Source organism: Xenopus laevis, chromosome 9_10L (assembly GCF_017654675.1).
Source record: "Xenopus laevis strain J_2021 chromosome 9_10L, Xenopus_laevis_v10.1, whole genome shotgun sequence".
Lineage (NCBI taxonomy): Eukaryota > Metazoa > Chordata > Amphibia > Anura > Pipidae > Xenopus > Xenopus laevis.
Genome location: NC_054387.1, coordinates 93,256,394 through 93,277,062, shown reverse-complemented (window position 1 = coordinate 93,277,062; position 20,669 = coordinate 93,256,394). Strand labels below are relative to the sequence as shown.

Genomic DNA, 20,669 nt, shown 5'->3' with positions numbered 1-20,669 from the left:
ATATATATATATATATATATATATATATATATATATATATATATATATATATATATATATAATGCATATTAGTGTATATAGGACCCCTATGTGAAAGGTAGATTTCAGAAAAGCAGGCCAAACCTATTATAGCAGGTACCTGTAGATACATCATTAATCATTAAAGGTCTATTTAAGTCAGTCCCTTCCTGCCTCCCAGTGCTGGATCATTGATTTTCAATTGGTGATCTTGTCCCCACTTGCTTATGTTCCTGTTCCTACATTACTGCCTGTCCTGCATCCTTGTTCTTGTTTTTCTGATTTCCTTGTTTTGACCTCGTCCTGCTTTATGGGCTTACTCTTATTTCCCTTTCTGCTGTTGTTATTTTTTTTATTATTAAATGACATTTGTTTCACATGGCCTCTGATTTTGATCAGCCAACTACAGCTGTAATAATTATGAAACCACATACATATCTATGTGTATACACTCTATGCTTATGAGTGCAGTCGCTGTATGTACAGTAGATACTGGGAACCTTGGAAAGGTACACAAACTGCTGCTGTAGACTTCAGTGCTTTGATCCCTATTAAATATCTCAGCATTATTTAATCTAGTGCAGGGTTGCGACCTTTTTTGGAAAAAAATACCGGCCTTTCTATATATTTATCTTTTTATCCCTATTAATAACATTGAGATCAGCCATAATTTTTACCGGCCAGGCCAGTAAAATACTGGCCAGGTGGCAACCCTATCCAGTCATGCTATTGTGTGCTAATTTGACGGAATTCCTTTTCTGGGGGGCACATTTACTTAGCTCGAGTGAAGGATTAGAATAAAAAATAATTAGAATTTCGAAGTATTTTTGTGGCTACTTCGACCATCGAATTGGCTACTTCGACCATCGACTACGACTTCGAATTGAACGATTCGAACTAAAAAACGTTCGACTATTCGACCATTCAATAGTCGAAGTACTGTCTCTTTAAAAAAAACTTCGACCACCTACTTCGCCACCTAAAACCTACCGAGCATCAATGTTAGCCTATGGGGAAGGTCCCCATAGGCTTTCCTATCTTTTTTTGATCTAAGGAAAATCGTTTGATCGATGGATTAAAATCATTCGAATCATTCTATTCGAAGGATTTAATCCTAATAATAATATTTCCTTTGATAGTACGAACGAAGGAAATGCAGTAAATCCTTCTACTTCTATATTCGAAGTCGAAGGATTTTACATCGACGGTCGAATATCGAGGGTTAATTAACCCTCGATATTTGACCCATAGTAAATGTGCCCCATGGTATCTAATGCAGTAGACCAATGTGGAACAGCTGATAGTTCTTATATAGTTTTCAGGCAGACTTTTTACACAATGATTGTTGCAGGAACCATGACAGAAAAAGAGGTTTGGGACATTAAAAAAGTATTAATTTAAATTTTTTCCTTCGCCTTTAAAGGTAACAAACCAATGCAAGCAGGTTGTAGAGGCAACAAATAAAGGGGTGGTTCGCCTTTAAGGTAACTTTTATTATTATAGAACGGCCAATTTAAGGTAACTTTTAAATTGGTTTTCATTATTTATTTTTTTATAGGTTTATAGTTATTTGCCTTTTTCTTCTGAATCTTTATTCTGAGCTTTCAAATGGGAGTCACAGACTCCCTTCTAAAAAAAACTGCTCTGTAAGGCTACAAATGTATTGTTATTGTTATTTTTTTATTACTGATCATTCTTTTCAGGCCTCTCCTATTCATATTCCAGTCTCTTATTCAAATCCATGCATGGTTGCTAGGGTAATTTGGACCCTAGTTACCAGATTGCTTAAGATGCGAATTGAAGAGCTGCTGAATAAAAAGCGAACTAACTCAAAAAACATAAATAATAAAAAATGAAAACAAATTGAAAATTGTCTCAGAATACCACTCTCTACATCATACTAAAAGTTATCTCAAAGGTGAACAACCCCTTTAAATATAGGCAGCAACAGAAAAAGCATTAGTAGAAGAAGGACAGAGGTTATCCTGTCACATTATAAGTCATTTGCATGTGCGTGATCCTCAATATTACCTTCAATTGTGGAGCATGTGTCTACAAGGAGGAAGGTTAAGGAAAGAACGATTGGTAAACTCCTATAAATATACAACGATGCACATGCTGTTTTCTGATTTCAACATGACTGTTTGAGACAGACTGTTACAAGCTGTGAATAATTCTTCCATCATCTCAAATAAAGATAAATCAAATCTACTGTTGCATTTATACTTTCTGCAGTAACCTTTAGAAGACTGTTCATTTGACTGGTGCAGTGCATTAGCTAGGAATGTTGACATCAATGAGATCTTGCTGAATTTTATTTTAACATTTTTTCTGTTTATTTATTATATATACCAAGGTGGATGGAAACTTTAAAGGCAGGCATTTTTTTAGAAAGACGCAAAGGACATAATTACGAAATGAAAATGCAGATAAAGTCAAAAGAACAAATGTGTTTCATTTAAGGAAAAGATTGTGCAAAGCAAGAGTGACAGTTTATAATGGAGTGCATGTACAAAAATTGAAGTAGAGCCTAAAGCTTCTGGGAAATAGCTTATAACCACAAATTTTGTAACAAAATGTACTTTTATAATGTTGGGGCACTTTATCAATCTGAATTTTTTAGGATGCAAATGTAAAGCAGAGAGAAAAGCAGTGATTCTCCTCTTAAAGAAAATGGAAACTATGCAAATACAAATAATGCATGAGAAATGTGCACTCATCTGATCATACATCACTACATATTCCTCTGCTTTTCTCACCTATTTCTTTTAACCCTGTCGACCCAATCGTCTGTGCAATGTTACAGATTTTTAGCCTCTGTCTTACCATTCCATGCCAAAAAACAAAAAAATCTCTTAAACTAAAGAGAGCAAATAAAGAAAAAGATTCTACTTTCAGTTCCAAACTTTCTGATTCTTTAAAATTTTGGGGGGAGGAAAAAAGACCCCGCGTAATGAGCTTCCATTTCTATGCAAGCCAAATAGCTCATTATCTCGATTTACACAACCCCAGGTGTTTATGAAACAAAACAATGACCCACCAGCAAAGAAGTACCGATATCCTGCTGAGAGCTTATCATTAATATGAGGTTTTCTGTCTGAAAATTTCCAAGTTCACATTTGCTGTCTGAACTCTTATTTGTCAACACTAGTTAAAGGCGGTTTCCCTTGAAGTCAATGTCTCTATAACAGGGCAGGCTTACAACAAGTTGAGCATAAATTTTATTAATTTATATTTATATTTTCTAATATTTATAAATCTAAATCTCACTATATACTGAACCTTGCCTTATGGGTTCTTACACAGGCATTTGTGGGTGTGCCTTTCATGTGCATTTGAGATACTGGTTTGAGCACACCTAATTGCATCAGCAAAAATCAGCCGAATTGCATTTTACTGCATCAAGTTTGATGCATTTTTTTTAAAGCAAATTGTGTGTTTTGTGTACTTGGTCCACATTCATAATGCAAAAGAGCAGATACATGCATTTTTGGACTTAAAAATTACCTGTTTTGAAAAAAACATATAAACAGAGTACAGGTATATACATTGATACTGTACGTGCCAAGCGAGCATTTTTAATTATGCAAAAAATGTCCTAAAAGTAAAGTAGCCACCATAAAGTTTCTACAATAATGCTATGCCAGAGTCAAATGAAATTCGAAATCTATTCAAATATCTAAGAAACTGTCATTAAATGAGATTACATTATGGCCACTGTTAACCAGATGTTCTAGTATTTGCACATTCATGGGGTTATTAATCAAAATCCAAATTTTTCTGATGTTTTAAATAAAAAAAGTCCGACCAAACTAGAAACCACAATTTACCCTTATTTATCATTAAAAATCCGATCGACAAAAACCACAGCATTTTTGGATTGTTTCGTGGAAAATATGAATTTTTCGGATTTGACGCCTGAAAAGTCAAAATTTCTGCCCGAGATGTTTGGATTATCGTACGAAACCCAGCTCAGACAATAATATCTTCAAATTGCAAATAGGACCTCTGCAATTGACTTCTACAGGACCTCGACAGGTTGAAGATGGAGTATTTTCAGATTCTGACTTTTTTCAGCCACCAGGTACAATAAATCTCGAAAAATGTTAGGTTTTTTTCCACTAAAAATTCAGATTTTATAGTAAAACAACTTGAATTTTTTTGAGTTTTTACCATTCAGACTTTAATAAATACCCCCTTAATGTCGGACTCGGCCCTTGAAAAAACCCAGTGGGTCCTGATTAACCAGCATTATGCGGCGACAAGATCGCAGTGGGAGTAGCGGTGAAAGGATGATCACCGAGAGGGGATCAAGTCCCAGTCCCAGTGGGCCCCATTGTCCCAGTCTGACACTATGCACATTTTCTACACGTTCTGTATTGTTAGAGACCACTAGATCCAGCATAGCATGATTTCTGGTTGGGCTCTCAATAATCTGTGTCACAGAATTGTCATCTGACAACTTTATACATTTATTTTATATAACTGTCCTGGTAGCACTGTTGCTCCAGCAGGCGTCTGGGTAATTAAAATCTCCCAATTTCTTAAAAAAATATTATTTCAGATATTTTAGTTTATTTTAGATATTTCTCTTTTAATAGCTGAGATTCAAAAACAATTTTTTCATCCAGCATGACTCATGCATGGCCCACTCTTAATGTCCTGCCATTAATAAACATTAAACATTAATAAAGCATTCTGTTCACAAACTGTAGGTGAGATTGTCAATTAATTTTCTGGTAAAATAAACATTTTAATTAGAAGCGCCAAGACAATATATGCAAATTAATGCAAATAAATTAAACAGACCCAAGGAGACAGCAAAATATTATACAAGAAACAACATATACAGTTAGGTGCATAAATCTTTGGACAGAGACAACTTTTTTCTAATTTTGGTTCTGTACATTACCACAATACATTTTAAATGAAACATCTCAGATGCAGTTGAACTTCAGACTTTCAGCTTTAACTCGGTGGGTTGAACAAAAAGATTGCATAAAAATGTGAAGAACTAAAGCCTTTTTTTAACACAATCGCTTCATTTCAGGGGCTCAAAAGTAATTGTACAAACTAAAAAACTGAAAATAAAATGTTCATTTCTAATACTTGGTTGAAAACCCTTTGCTGGCAATGACAGCCTGCAGTCTTGAACTCATGGACATCATCAGATTCTGGGTTTCCCCCTTTTTATTGCTCTGCCAGGCCTTCACTGCAGCGGCTTTCAGTTGCTGTTTGTTTGTGGGCCTTTGAGTGAAATGCATGCTCAATTAGGTTCAGATCAGGTGACTGACTTGGCCATTCAAGAATATTCCACTTCTTTGCTTTAATAAACTCATGGATTGCTTTGGCTGCATGTTTTGGGTCATTATGAAACGTCTCCCAATCAATTTGACTGCATTTAGCTGGATTTGAGCAGACAGTATGTCTCTGAACACATCAGAATTAATTTGGCTGCTTCTGTCCTGTGTCACATCATGGATAAACACTAGTATCCCAGTGCCACTGGCAGCCATGCACGCCCAAGCCATCACACTGCCTCCGCCAGGTTTTACAGATGATATGGTATGCTATGATGATATGGTATGCTTTGGCTCATGAGCTGTTCCACGCCTTCTCCATACTCTCCATACTTTTTTCTTGCCATCATTTTTTTTTTGCAAAGTCCAATCTAGCCTTTCTATTCTTGAGGTTTATGAGTGGCTTGCACCTTGCAGTGCACCCTCTGTATTTACTTTCATGCAGTCTTCTCTTTATGGTAGACTTGGATATCGATACGCCTACCTCCTGGAGAGTGTTGTTCACTTGTTTGGCTGTTGAGAAGAGGTTTCTCTTCACCATGGAAATGATTCTGCGATTATCCACCACTGTTGTCTTCCGTGGACGTCCAGGTCTTTTTGTGTTGCTGAGTTCACCAGTGCTTTCTTTATTTCTCAGCCTGTACCAAACTGTAGATTTTGCCACTCCTAATATTGTAGTGTAACACCTATTTGGGCTGCATAGCACACAAATAGTTAAACTGTCCAGCTAGCAGTAGAAGCATGGGTTACACGCGACTTCACACAACAGGGTCAGGGCCTTCGCCATGTGGAAGTGTTCCCTCTATGGTGTAGTGCAACTACATCCCCCCAGGCTACTGTGCATACAACAAAAGATGGGCGCCAGGAGGTTCTTGCAGTAAAACAGAAAACGGTTTATTTAACTATGCACAAGGCAAGTGACCACAGGTTTAGTACTCACACAGGAGCTGAGGCAATAGCACATTTCTCACACAGAGCTGCAGGCATTAGGCATTTCTCACAGAGGAAAGGTCTCCATTAGGCATTTGCAGTATTCACACACATTCCCTCCTGGAAGTTGTCAGGAAAGCAGCTTCTACCCTACAGTCCCTCTTCACTGAGGTCCCTGACTGGAGGCAACACATAAAGCCTCTGGGAAGCTACTCCCTTACTGCAAATCCTTGTTGGAGCTTCAGCTGCTCTTTCTCTCTCACCTCTCTGCCTTTCTCTCCTAGAGAGACTATAACAAGTCTGCCCTAGTGCAACTATTCCTCATTCACGGGGTTACCTGGTCCCCGACTTCTTCTTCCAAAGCACATGGGCCTTTCTGGGCCTAGCTGTGCCCAGGCTCCCCTGAGCACACCCAGCTGGATCACCATCCACAGGCCAAAGAGGAAGTGGCCACTCCCTACACACACTATATAGCAGTGTAGCAGGGGAGTGTCATTCTCTCCTGGCAGATCACTCTAAGAAAAAAAGGTGGGGGCCTTAAAGCTGCAGGGCAGATTACCCAGTAGGGGTCCCTACATACACCCGGGGGAAAAACCCATTTCGTCCCGACAATGGTTTAAACATCCCCAACATATATCAACTTACAGTACCATCACATCCACTTCTGGTATCCTCTCCTAAGGCATACCTGGTAACAATGGTCACTGTAAAGGAAACACAGCATGCACAATACTGTATCAAACATTTTCAATTGCATAATAAACATTGCAGTTGGTCAACTTTATTACACATCAGCAAAAATACTTCTTCCCCTCCCAAGGGTCCACACAGGCCAGTCCTTGGGTGCAGAAACACTACTCAGCGAGTAGGTGAAGGCAGAAGAAATGGTGGTGGGGATCAATAGTCCTGAATTAGAACCCACTTAGTCCAGCAGTCCTTCCAACCACAAAAAAAAACAAGCAAGCAGCACTCTAGGCATCTCACTCTGCAGGAGTCCATAGAAGAGCTGTAGCAAACATCAGAAGAATCCATCCTCCAGGTTCTCCTCTTCCAGATCCATGATCCGGGATCACACATGAGCAGGAAATGGCTCCATCCGGAACATCCATCTTCCTCCCATCCAACTGACATCCGCAGGCCTTCGTGAAATTCGGGGCGAACCTCCAAGCCCGAACCCACGGCCAAATACTTCGAAGGAAATCCATACGATTCGAAGAATTCGTACGTTCCGTTTATCCACTTCGAAAAGTTCGTACGATCCATTCGTACACTCCGACAAATTCGTACATCCATTCGTACAATTCGAACAAAACAATGCACAGCCTGGTTTTAGGGAATCGAGCCCCACGTTGGGCGCCAAATGTAACACCTATTTGGGCTGTATAGCACACAAATAGTTAAACTGTCCAGCTAGCAGTAGAAGCATGGGTTACACGCGACTTCACACAACAGGGTCAGGGCCTTCGCCATGTGGAAGTGTTCCCTCTATGGTGTAGTGCAACTACATCCCCCCAGGCTACTGTGCATACAACAAAAGATGGGCGCCAGGAGGTTCTTGCAGTAAAACAGAAAACGGTTTATTTAACTATGCACGAGGCAAGTGACCACAGGTTTAGTACTCACACAGGAGCTGAGGCAATAGCACATTTCTCACACAGAGCTGCAGGCATTAGGCATTTCTCACAGAGGAAAGGTCTCCATTAGGCATTTGCAGTATTCACACACATTCCCTCCTGGAAGTTGTCAGGAAAGCAGCTTCTACCCTACAGTCCCTCTTCACTGAGGTCCCTGACTGGAGGCAACACATAAAGCCTCTGGGAAGCTACTCCCTTACTGCAAATCCTTGTTGGAGCTTCAGCTGCTCTTTCTCTCTCACCTCTCTGCCTTTCTCTCCTAGAGAGACTATAACAAGTCTGCCCTAGTGCAACTATTCCTCATTCACGGGGTTACCTGGTCCCCGACTTCTTCTTCCAAAGCACATGGGCCTTTCTGGGCCTAGCTGTGCCCAGGCTCCCCTGAGCACACCCAGCTGGATCACCATCCACAGGCCAAAGAGGAAGTGGCCACTCCCTACACACACTATATAGCAGTGTAGCAGGGGAGTGTCATTCTCTCCTGGCAGATCACTCTAAGAATAAAAGGTGGGGGCCTTAAAGCTGCAGGGCAGATTACCCAGTAGGGGTCCCTACAGTAGCAATTTCTATGATGAGTTTTTTCTGTTTTTGCAGCTTAAGAATTGCTTGTTTCACCTGCATGGAGAGCTCCTTTGACCACATGTTGTCTGTTCACAGACAACTTCTTCCACTTACAAGCACTCCCCCTCAAATCAACTCCAGGGCTTAATTGATAATGACATAACAAAGGAATTGCCCACGAAATAGCCTTTGAGTTAATTGTCCAATTACCTATGAGCCCCTGAAATAAAGTTTAAAAAAGTATTTAGTTCCTCAAATTTTTATGCAATCTTTTTGTTCAACCCACTGAATTTTAGCTGAAAGTCTGCAGTTTAACTGCATCTGAGTTGCTTTATTTAAAATTCATTGTGGGAATGTACAGAACCAAAATTAGAAAAAAAGTTGTCTCTGTCCAAAGATTTATGGCCCTAACTGTATCAGGAACTACAATACCACATGATAAAACTAAATAAGCCAGGGTAAAAAGCATTTTGTATCTTGACAATCTGTAAAACACAACTAGTCTAATTTTCTTATATATAACAGTGCTGAGCATTAATAGTTGTCACAAATACGAGGCTTATTTGTCATAATTCAAATATGTGAATTTTTGTTTTTTCCAAAATGTGATCACTTGTGTGTGCAAGTAGCAGCGGGCCAAATCCAAAATATAGGTCCAAGTACTCTATCATATAGCAATGGGTTAACGATATAGCGTGGGTATGAGTGTTCACGATTTCTCTTTGTTTGTACATTATTTTTTACTTAAAAGTTTTATGAGTTTTTATGCTTAATAAATCTCAAACTGAACTCGACAGATGGGGGGAATGTAATGTAAGTCGCTAACGGAAAAACTATTCGCAATGCCAAAAGTTATACCTTTGTGCAAACAATTTTGGCTTTGTGCGAATTTAATATAGCTTTTGCGAATCTGGAAACTGTATAGCGACCACTTCCAACAGTGGAAGACAGTTTGCAAATGTTATAGTTTGCGACAATGCACAGTCAATGTAATAAAACTTCTTACTGGAAAAGTCATTATGTTTGCTCCATAAGATTACGACAATTTCAAGCACTTCTTAAGAGTGCGCAATTACAATTCGCAATGCGCAATTACAATTTGCAATGCAATAACAGTTTAAGGAACAATATTACATTGCGAGATGTGGCTTTTTAGTCTTATTGGCGCAAATTGTTTTGCGCTTTGCGACTTTAATTACATTCCCCTAATAATCATGAGATTCTACAAAAATGAGAAATAAAGCTTAGATGGGAGGGATAAGAAACAATGGCGAAAAAGAATAGATGAGCTTGTGGGGTTTATAAAGTAAACTGTGAGTATAGATTAATTAAATGAAGTGATAAGTCTAAGATAGAATTTACTTTGGGTATGTCTGCCTCTTTGTTTTACTCCAAAAATAGGCCTGAAAGTTATAGAAGACTAGTGTTTTCGCTAATTGATTACTTGCTGCTGAATGGATTTTAGAAGAAACGAACAGGTTTTTGGGGAGGTGAGCAGGTTTTAGGTCACAAATACTTATCATTTGCTTATGGCACATAAGTGTGCGCAGGGCCGGATTTGGATCGCGGGCGCCCCTAGGCGCGAGCGCACACGCCGGAGCACTGGGGAGCTGCACATCCCCAATGCTCCTCAGCAAGTAGCCAAGCAGCATGCCGCCCCTAATAATTTGCCGCCCTAGGCCTGGTTGCCTTGCCACAAATCCGTGCCTGAATGTGTGAGGCAATAAGGGTTTACCCAAAAGAGTACAGTACAGTGTCCTCATTACACAGAGTGCTTTGAAAGTAATATGTAATAAGTGCCTTGTAAGTGTATGTAATACAGCCTTAAACATTGCAGTAACCCTGTTTCTCTTTTACATTCATTTACATTGCTTAAATACAAGTAAATGCAATGAAACAAATTCCTTTATTAATAGGGCTGCAGCATATCCAGCATTCAGCATGGAATCTGACCAAACCCAAGTGCTTTTAGCATGATTCAACCAAATTCTTAATGCCTAACCAAACAAAATCCAAGTACAAGGATGCAGAATCGAGGATTCGGACGATTTTCAGACTGTGTGTGGAGAGTCCCGGCATGTTTCGTCCGGAGGTGATCAGTCGCTTGGTCGATCAGACAGGTGAAAAGGTTTCTGTTGGCTGCTGATAATATCTCTGCATGTATTGCCGATCGTACGATTTTCAGTTGGAGACTGTCACCAGCTTTGTCGGACATAACTTTCGTATGATTGCTGTCAGGGGCAGAACATCGGCTGATCTGTTCTTTTGCTTCTCTATTTGATCTGAATGGTTAGTGTCAGGTCGGGAGATAAAGCGTAGAGGATTCGAGCGATGGGATCTTTGCATCTATGGCCAGCTTTAGAGATGTGAAGTATTTAGCTGCCTAAGCACATTTGCGCATAATCCTTGGAAACCTATTTACTAACATATCACATTCATTTTCATATTTAGTCCACTATTTTAAGTGTGCTTTTACACCAATATTTTAATAGTTTCTTGCACTTAAATGCACAATTGTTTTCACAAGAAAGACTTTTTCCTGGTAGTAGGTAGTATAAGCTATGGCAACACTGTGGTAAGTTTTCCAGCATTCCATAACAATATTAATTTGGAAAGTTACTGACATACAGTATTGTTTGTTTGTCAATAAAGTTTCTTCTAAATGCAGTCTATGGAAAATAATATAGTTTTGCACTGTTTCAAACATTAAAATAATGTCAGGAATAATAAATTCTTTTTTTTATGTGGACAACTTTGAGAGTAGATTGAGAGCTGGAAAATAATTTTCCCATAGTTGGTAAATAGGCATTTGCTTAATGCTTGAGGAAATCCTCTTCATTGCTACTTTCTGTTAAATGCCATTTTTCTAAGGAAATTCCACAGCATGGGAAAACTGATCCTATTGTAATATCACTTTCCTAAAGGGGATAAACATGTCTCATAATCCTTCATAAAAATGATGTTATTTTTCTGCTTTGCTTTACATTGATATCAAATGATTTACGAGGTGTATTTTTTTATTGTTAACGCTACATGAATTCCGTGAATATGAAGTCAAATTCAATATTAAAATAAATCCCTGTTGTTATTTTATAAACATCTAATATTGTTACTACCACTTCATTTGCATGGCATTCATTACATGCTTGAGAGATTGTTTAAACAGCAAATTTGAAACCACGTATATGAAACAAATTGAACAAGTGCCCTGCTTTAACTTGTGCCTGCTAGGAAGTCAGCCATTTGCAGAACGTTACATGGTAATGTTAGAAATTATTAATATACATTTTGATAATTTTAAAAACCTAGCTGCTGAATAAAAAAAACAAATGGCATTTTATAGTTGTGTTAAAACAGATGTTTTATGGTTTCAATGGTAAGTAGGGATGGGCAAATCTGACCCATTTTGCTTCACAAAATATTCACAATTTTTTTGATGATGCCATGATACAGGCCTGTAATAGTTAATAAAACAGGCCAAGGTATCATGAAAAAACATGTCTTCACCTAAATCAGAGACATAACAGGCCTCTCTTCATTAAGGTCCAGAATCAGCCATTTATAACAAGGTCACAGCCTATTATGCTATTCTCCAAGCCCTGGTTGATAAGAGTCATTCCATGTGGAGGGGGGAAAGCCCAAGGAGGGAGAGCTCAAAGTTCCCAGCAAGGCTACTTCACAGGTGACACACATAACACATATGAAAACATATTTATCCTCACAGAAACCAGACCTGTTGTACCAACAGTATAAAAAACTGGTGATGGGTTCAAGGTATGAGAGAATTAATAACCAATGAATATAATTTCTCTCCTATGTTCCTATAAGGAGTTATGGTCATTATATTCTTGGTACAGTTCCTACTCACAGGAGGTCGTAAAAACTCTGTGTCCAGCTAGGTCATGCCCCCTTGAATTCCTGAGGGAGGGGGGAGTTTGCAGTTACCTGATGCCCATCACTTATAAATAGTCAGCTCTTCTGACTAAGAATGGATTTACTTAGGAGGACCAATTGCAATTGGAAGTTATCCCATTTGTTTCCCCTTGCCTCCAGGACCAGGAATTCTATGCCTTTGAAGCTAAGTATAGGTTTTCCATATTTTCCCTTTTATTTTATTTTGTAAACATCTTTTTGTTAATTGCACTGTTGAGTTTAATGCATTTGTGTATTGTGAGTTATTAACTGTTAAGGTAAAGGTATACCTGGAGATTCGGGGAGATTTATTCGCCCCGTGACTAATCGCCTCATGAGTAAACTTCGGGTGACTTCGGAAATCGAAGTGCCACGAGTGCATTGGCGCAGGCATTTTTTCATTGAAGCAGACGGAAGACACGGGAAGCAGTTTAGGGAGATTAGTCGCCCCAAAGAAGAGGCGATTAGTCGCTGGGCGACTAAATCTCGCCGAATCTCCAGGTGTGCCCTTACCCTTAGAAAAAGCAGGGGAATAGTCACATTAGGTTTCTATCATCTGTGAATGATAGATGGTGGCAGTGAATTAATTTTCTGTGTGTTGGTTGGTGTTTGGGGTGCTTTTGCTTCAGTCTAACCTGTGTGCAAGGTGTATGAGAGATTGAGTTAGTACCCCTGGTAGCCACACCTAAAGTCATGTGCGGCTGGAAGTACCGTATCCATGACAGATGAGTGACAATTCTTTTCACTCATTGGAGTCTATGGGCATTTTTTTTTTGGCAAACCTGGCGAAAAGTTTCTCTCATCACTACTGGTACGCTGTTTCATATGAATTATAGGTTAAACCAAAATATAACCTTCATGCTGTAAGTCTAATTCGGTGCTTTATTTTGCTGTATCTTGAGTTGAAACATCTTGAAGATAGTATTACATAAACAGGTTAATAGTTTAAAACAAGGTTTATCTTGAGGATTGGGTTTTTGGTGGCAAATTTTTCCTGCAGTTTCGCAAAAAAATCTGCAGATGCCAAAAAAAATTTGCTCATCACTAGTTGCGAGGTTAAAGGAAAATAGGCATTATGCATTCCATAATATTGACCCTAAAATGATGGACATTTCAGAGTATGAAATCTGAATGTACTTTTTCTTGTTTCCATGCCAAAAAAATAGCACAGCTGTGCTCAGGGGTTAGTCATTAGAAGCCTGATCATTAATGACCTCCAGTTACTTAGCTAAATGGACTGCTTTCATTTGATTCAAATAAGAATCATCATTGAAAAAAAAAATAATTTCATTTAATCTAGGATAAATGGCTAATTAACAAGAGATAAGTAAACTGAAGGTGACTTAAATGTATAACAGCAAAAGAAGCTGAGTGGAGAATCGGCTTGATTATAGACCAACAAAGATGAGATCATGCATTCTGTAAATACAAATTGTATACAGTGGTGAATTATAATACAAATAAGTCAGGTGGCTATATAGAAGCCATGCCTCTGGGGGAACACAAAACTACATGAACTACCTATATTATAGTCTGTACTGCTCAATCTAACCATCAGAAGAGAGTCTCACACTGAAAGTCAGTCCTTTAACAATGCAGTCTCTGCAAGGCTCTCTATTCTGCCAGTTAGACAGGGCTCTAGAATCCAGGCACATGCAAACTGTTTCTCTAGGGTGAGGTGGTGTTTGGGGTGCCAGACCCACTGTTTCTCACTTAACATGATCTATGGATTGTACATGTGTTTGGGGTACAATGATGCACTGCCTCTTACGATATAAAATCAGATTTTGGGTGTCTTAGTGCTTCTCACTTTACACTATAATGTACTTTTAACTACCACAACCCACTTCTTCTCACCTATTGTTTTTCACTGTATAATGTGCTGTTATTTGTTTGTTGTGCCTCTTACTGTGCTTGGGATTTGAGTACCTAGTGCTTTTTACAGTATAGTGCTGGAGTTCCAGTACCCATTCCTATATTTATTAACATTGGAGACAAACTTCACCATCACATCTTTGCTTTTTTATGTTTTGTAACTTGTAGATGACTATTCAAATCTAATTGCTGATTGGCTGCTATGGGCAACATCACCGTTGATGTTTTTCTCCAATATTAATAAATATGTCCTTACTATATATATATATATATATATATATATATATATATATATATATATATATATATATATATATATATATATATATTATCAGGGTTATGTAATGAAAGGCACTAAGTTTGCCCAGGAGCAGTAACCGATAGCAACCAATCATCAGGTGGAATCTACTGGTCACCTGTTTGAAAGCAAACATTTTATTGGTTGTTATGGGTTACTGCTAATGGGCAAACCTAGTGGCTTTTATTACATATGTAGGAATGTGCCTTATGCGCCAATCTCTGCTCCCTCAGTTTAGACCCACTGCTTCCAAACTGTAAGAATGTACTTTGACCCAGTGTCCCTCACTGTATAACTGTGAGGATAGGACCAATCCCATTGATTATGCCAGTGCCTGACTTCCTGCTTTGTTTTTCTGCAATAAAGCTTGCTTAGTTGTGAAGTACTTGCCTGTCTGTGTTTCCAGTGCACTCATCTCTTAAACCCTTTAACCTCCTGATAGTCTCTAGTGACCCTTGTTTCCCAACAATAAAAATTGGCTATGGACTTTACCCAGGGAGCATCTCCTAGATTAGGGGGAAATGTTGCAGTCATAGAGTTCCAACATAACTGCATAGCACATAGGTAAAATAAATAATAAATAAGGCCCAAATTTAGTCAAAATTTAGGCCAACGGCATTAATTATGCCAGAGATTCAGCAGACATTGCTGCATGTGTTAGTAGCTGGGTAGTATCGCTAAAACCTGCCAGTAGGATAGGCACCTAGATGATTTAAGAAGTTGATTCCAAATGTTATGTTTTTAATGTAGTGAGATTGTTATATGCCAACTGGGATTGGTCATTCCTAGGCAATGGTCATAAGTCTTTTACTGAAAATTCTACCCATAGGGATAATAATTATGGTGATATTTAAATGGTTTTTCAAGGAGATGTTTAAGCTTTAACATGGTTATAATTCTTGTAGCAAAAATGTAAATGCCCTGCCAAAGATTGAAAATGCTTATGTTATAACTTTTTGACCTTAAACATTCCATCAGTGTGAAGTCAATCTCTATTCTTTGGGTTAGAGGAATATTTTTTCTTAGAAAGGGGAATACCAAACTTCTGGGACACTAGAATAAGCATGCACATTGCAAGTACTTGTGATGAGCAGTCACTGATAAGAAGTCACAAAGAAAATTAGGGGCCTATTTATTATACTTGTTATCTCAGGGATTGTTTGTACATATATTGACAATATATGGACAAACAATCCCTGTTTTGTTTAAAGGGTAAGGCATTTTTCAGTAGCAGTATGCACAAAATGTCTCTGTCTTAAATATATTGATAATGGGTTGAGTGCAGAGGACTCTTGTATTTGTCTATGTGTATTTTGTGGTCACAGCCTCATTGCACCCCCGCCTAATGGTTTTAAAAAATAGTGGTGAGCACAACTTTCCCTTGTTTGTTATAGTTTATACAGGAGCAGTGACCAGCTCCATGTTGTAGCTCCCACCCTTCCCAGCTATAGTCAGGTGATCCCACTGGTGTCTAATAAAAGGGCAGCCAAGTATGGGAGTTTTACTTTGAAAGCAGCTAGTAAGTTGCAGGTAAAACTTAGTCCCTTTGTAAAATGTATAACTGGCCAGATATGGGATGACTTTGACATAGTTGGCCATCTTAAATATATTGCAATATATGGACAAACAATCCCAGTTTTGCTTAAAGGGTAAGGCATTTTTCAGTAGCAGTATGCACAAAATGTCTCTGTCTTAAATATATTGATAATGGGTTGAGTGCAGAGGACTCTTGTATTTGTCTATGTATATATATATATATATATATATATATATATATATATATATATATATATATATATATACTGTATATATTCTATAGTGTCTGTTTTTACCTTGAAAATCTAGTTACCTTCATTTAGAACTACCACATGTTTATCAAAAACTGATTTTATATTAAAAGAAAATTTACTGGGATGATCTAAACTGATTAAATGGAATACGAAAACCATATTAAAAAATACACCATAAATGAACTTAGCTTTCTAGCAGCTGGATACATGTTTAGGTATAGCATATATAGTATAGTGTCACCTTGACTAATGTAATCTGGTCTGCTCCTTGGTAATCCGTTTAGTGCAAGTGAGCAAGAATTTCTTAATGGATGAAAAGTCAGGATGCTGATCCATGCAGAAACTGCATTTGTGTTTGCAAAGACCTTGGATTCACATACTGTCAATAAATCAATTGCAGACAATACTAGACACGTGCAGAATTGTACCTTTACAAGAGAAAGTAGAGCTCATTTACAATGGGTAGGGTGCAAAGTGCAAAAAAATGGATGCAATCTGTAGGAATAGCAATAGGTATCTGTGCTGAATTTGTAGAAGAGAGCAGTATGGCCACCCCATTAATAGGCTGCACTGTATTTATGAGGAAAGGGGTGGGGGGAGGCACTATGGGGTGTGCTTACACTTGCTTGGGGACCCAGAGATGCCAGGCACTGTAGCAAATCATATTGAAGCATTAGGCACTTGTAACTGGAAGATTTTTTTATTTGTTGCAAATCCATTAGTTTGGCAGAACTGTATAAGCTGGGGCATTCGATGAGCTGCTCTTCAGTATTGATAGGGGTCTGAATAAACAGACACGCAACCTGTTGTAAGGTATTGTGAACCAGGTAAACTGAATAGACAGGGGGATGTCCCCTTTGACTTTCAAGTAGCAGACCTACTATTCTGCACCTGTATTGATATAGTACAAGGAAAGCCGTTTCTTCAGCAGGCAGTATGCTGTCAGTAACAGCATCCTTATGCTATGCACATCTGCCTTTACACATGAAGACAAATACATGATGGCTAATATAAAGAATAATAATGAATTGCAGTTGATCTTTAAATACAATATAAAATACCCTTCCACTTCGGATTCCTCCTAATTTAAGACAGAGGTTAGCTAGCAAGACATGAATCTACCCTTAATTCCAACTATGGTACAGGTCTAGCCAGCCAATGTACTTTTTTAACCTACCTACCTATTCAATTCCTCTTGTGTGGCATGGAAGGTTAGCAGTAGGACCAAGAGCTATGCTTTTTTACAGTCACAGATGATGGAATCTGCAAAACGTGAGAGATGCAAGGGTTAGCAGGAAATGCAGACAGCAAAGGTTACAGAATTCAGAATTTTAGCACAACATATGTACATTATTTGTTTATTAGAATAAAAAGTACAACTAAAGAGAGTCTCACACTCAATTTAATTTCCCACCTTAGCAATACAGTCTCTCCAAGATTCTCTATTCTGACAGTTAAACAGAGCTCTAGAGTCCAGGTCCATGTAACCTGTTTTTCTTGGGTGAGGTGGTGTCTGGGGTGCCAGAATCACTGCCTCTCACTGCTTATCATGTACTAGGGATGCTATTTTACACTATAATGTTCTTTCAACTACCAATATCCACTGTTTCTCACCTATGGTTTTTACAGTATGTCTGTATAATGTGCTATAAGTTCGCACCCACTGCCGCTCCCTGCATTTATTGCACTTTAGGAGTTCCACCACAACCCACTGCCTCTCACTAAATAGAATTTAATGTAGAGCTGTACCACTTCCCTTTGTTCTAGCCCTATGTGTTTGGACTGCCAATGATAAAAATTATCCTCTATTCAGTACATGTTTTAACTTCATTATGGATAAGTCAATATATGACAAGGATTTACTGGGGTTCAGTTATTAAGGCTTTGCTAGTCTTGATGCATATTGGGGAAGAGTAACATATTTTATATAGTGAATAAAGTACCCCCTCTTGTAAAATATAAGGATATTATAAGTTACCGAGGAGTTTCATGACCATATAAAAACACGAGGCCGAAGGCCAAGTGTTTTTATACAGGTCATGGAACTCCGAGGTAACTTCTAATATCCTCATATTTTGCAACTGGGGGTACTTTATTTATTATAATACACAAATTTCAATGAGTCATGTGACAGAAATGACATCAGAACTCACGGTTTATAACTGATGACATCAGAACTCACCGTTTATAAGGATATAATTTACAGGATATTCATGGCATTTGTGTATTATATATATATTAACCAACAGTCAATATTTTATACTCCAGTTTATTCAATCCCATGTGTTATTAATTAATAAAAGACTAATAGCATTATAATAACATTATGCTGGCAAATACTGCTAAAAGCATGGGAGGTTCTATTGTCAGATGGAATGGCTCAGTGTCTGAAAAATCGGTTTGCCAGTTTTTATCAGAAAAAAACACAAGCTTTCCTCTCTGTTATTATTTTACCCTATCCATAACACTAGCAACTATTTGTATTGACTAGCCAAGTAATATATAGGTATGTGACCTGGTATTCAGAATGGAATTCTGGATAATGGGTTTGCAGATAACAGATCCCATACTGTACTATTAAGATTGCATCACTATCACATAGTACTGTAAACTCAACATCTTTTTTTTATAAATTATTTGCATAGACTGAGTTGTGTATCTCCAGAATGAAAGATTTCCAATTTAGATATATACATCTTTATTACTTAAAATGCATCTCTATACAAGCACTGCACTACAATCTGAAGGTCATACATGTAGGTAGGATTTTATACTTTATTGTAATTAAATTACTTTACTTCAAATTAATTTTCGTTGATTACAAACTAGATGATTTTTTTTCATTTGGCAGGTTAATATATATTAAGATACACAGCAGATATCAGATCTGTGCATTAACAGGGGTTCTTTGGTCTTCTCTATAGACATACAGTATATCAGTGGATTTTACCCCTTGCATAATATATGCTGATAATTTTAATTTTATAATGATTTCCTGTTAGCATAACTAGTGTATGCATTGTATGCATTTCTTAAATACTTACTCACACTTGACTGTAGCAACCGGACCCCAGTGCTTCTCCTTAACCCAATGGCTGTTGCTATGTAGTCAGAATCAGGAGTACAGAACATTTAAACCAACCAGACAGATACTGATTTCAGAGCAATTACATTTACAAGTAACAGAGACTGTTTATCATTCTCACCTGTCCCTGTCCCAGTGAAGCTTTACACTATTTTTGGAGTGAGGATGGAAACCACAGTACAACTCAGACACCATTAAAAAAGTGGTCAGACCAGAACTGACTTTAATAGAAAAATGCCTCACCGATTTCTCAATTCTCAGGTAATTAGATTTAGGAATAGCTATTTCATTTTGTAACAGTATTGAGCCTTGATGGCAGAATTTCATATTTGCCAATCTCTGTGTAAAATAGTAGGCTAGAATAATAAATACAAGAGCACTGAGTTGTCTATAAGGTACAAGCCTTGAGAGCTTAAAACATACACTTTCATCCTGTTAGGCTCAGTTTTGCTATTTGAGTCAGTCAGCTGTGAATAATGTATATCATGAGGCTCACTTCAGTGAAAAAGGTCCATACCATAATGCATTCTTATTTTTTAATAAAGAGCCAGCATATACTGCAGCATACTTGTGAGAACACAAGTTAAGTAATTCTGTCAGAATGCATTTAGGTATAAATCGCCCCAGTATTTCTTTTTTTTTAATAAATTTTTACATTGTAATTCAAATACAAATAAATGTAAAATTCAGTGGTTACATGATTCACAGTTGGATACATGCATTTTTTCTCCAAACAGATTTTCATACTGCAAATTCTATTGAAGGAACAGTCATAGGTGTAATATAGAGGGACAATGTGGGTATTCTGGCAGTTACTGAGAAATATCTATCTTAAAGTGGATTTGTCAGCCAAAAAATTATTCAATATCCTATTTATCACAACAGTCAAGCAAAATGAACTTTAATTACACAATATAAATTATTTGAATGTTGTTTCCTTCAGTCTGGGAATTCATAATTATAGCAAGCAGGCAGCAGACATTTTGTGGACACTGTTATTAAGACAAGCCTTGTATCATCTCAGAATTTTGTTTGTGTGCCAGAATGGGGGACCCGATGTCCATCCCCATGCACTGGCTACACAATTAAATGGTGAAGAGACAGGGGGAATGTGGGGAGAGCAGTGACATCTAGGAATGAAAGAATGGAAAGTGAAAGGAACTGCATGCTCCGCCTCTATGCCTAAGGCATAGAGGAGGGGCAGACAATATTTGATTGACAGCTGAGATTTTTAAATGAGCTCACAACAGCTATGAATGCTTTAAT

General features: G+C 37.9%; 1 protein-coding gene across 4 annotated transcripts in view; it reads right to left on the bottom strand.

The window, feature by feature from the left end:
• The window catches only part of gulp1.L (GULP PTB domain containing engulfment adaptor 1 L homeolog), a 106,827-nt gene that overhangs the window by 63,429 nt on the left and 22,729 nt on the right, over positions 1 to 20,669 (bottom strand). For 3 of the 4 annotated variants that reach the window (XM_041576373.1, XM_018236214.2, XM_041576374.1), the window contains exon 2: positions 17,500 to 17,581. The exons of the other annotated variant lie outside the window; for it this stretch is intronic. The gene's annotated coding sequence lies outside the window, so the exon portion shown is untranslated. The remainder of the gene's footprint in view (positions 1 to 17,499; positions 17,582 to 20,669) is intronic. 4 annotated transcript variants of the gene reach the window in all.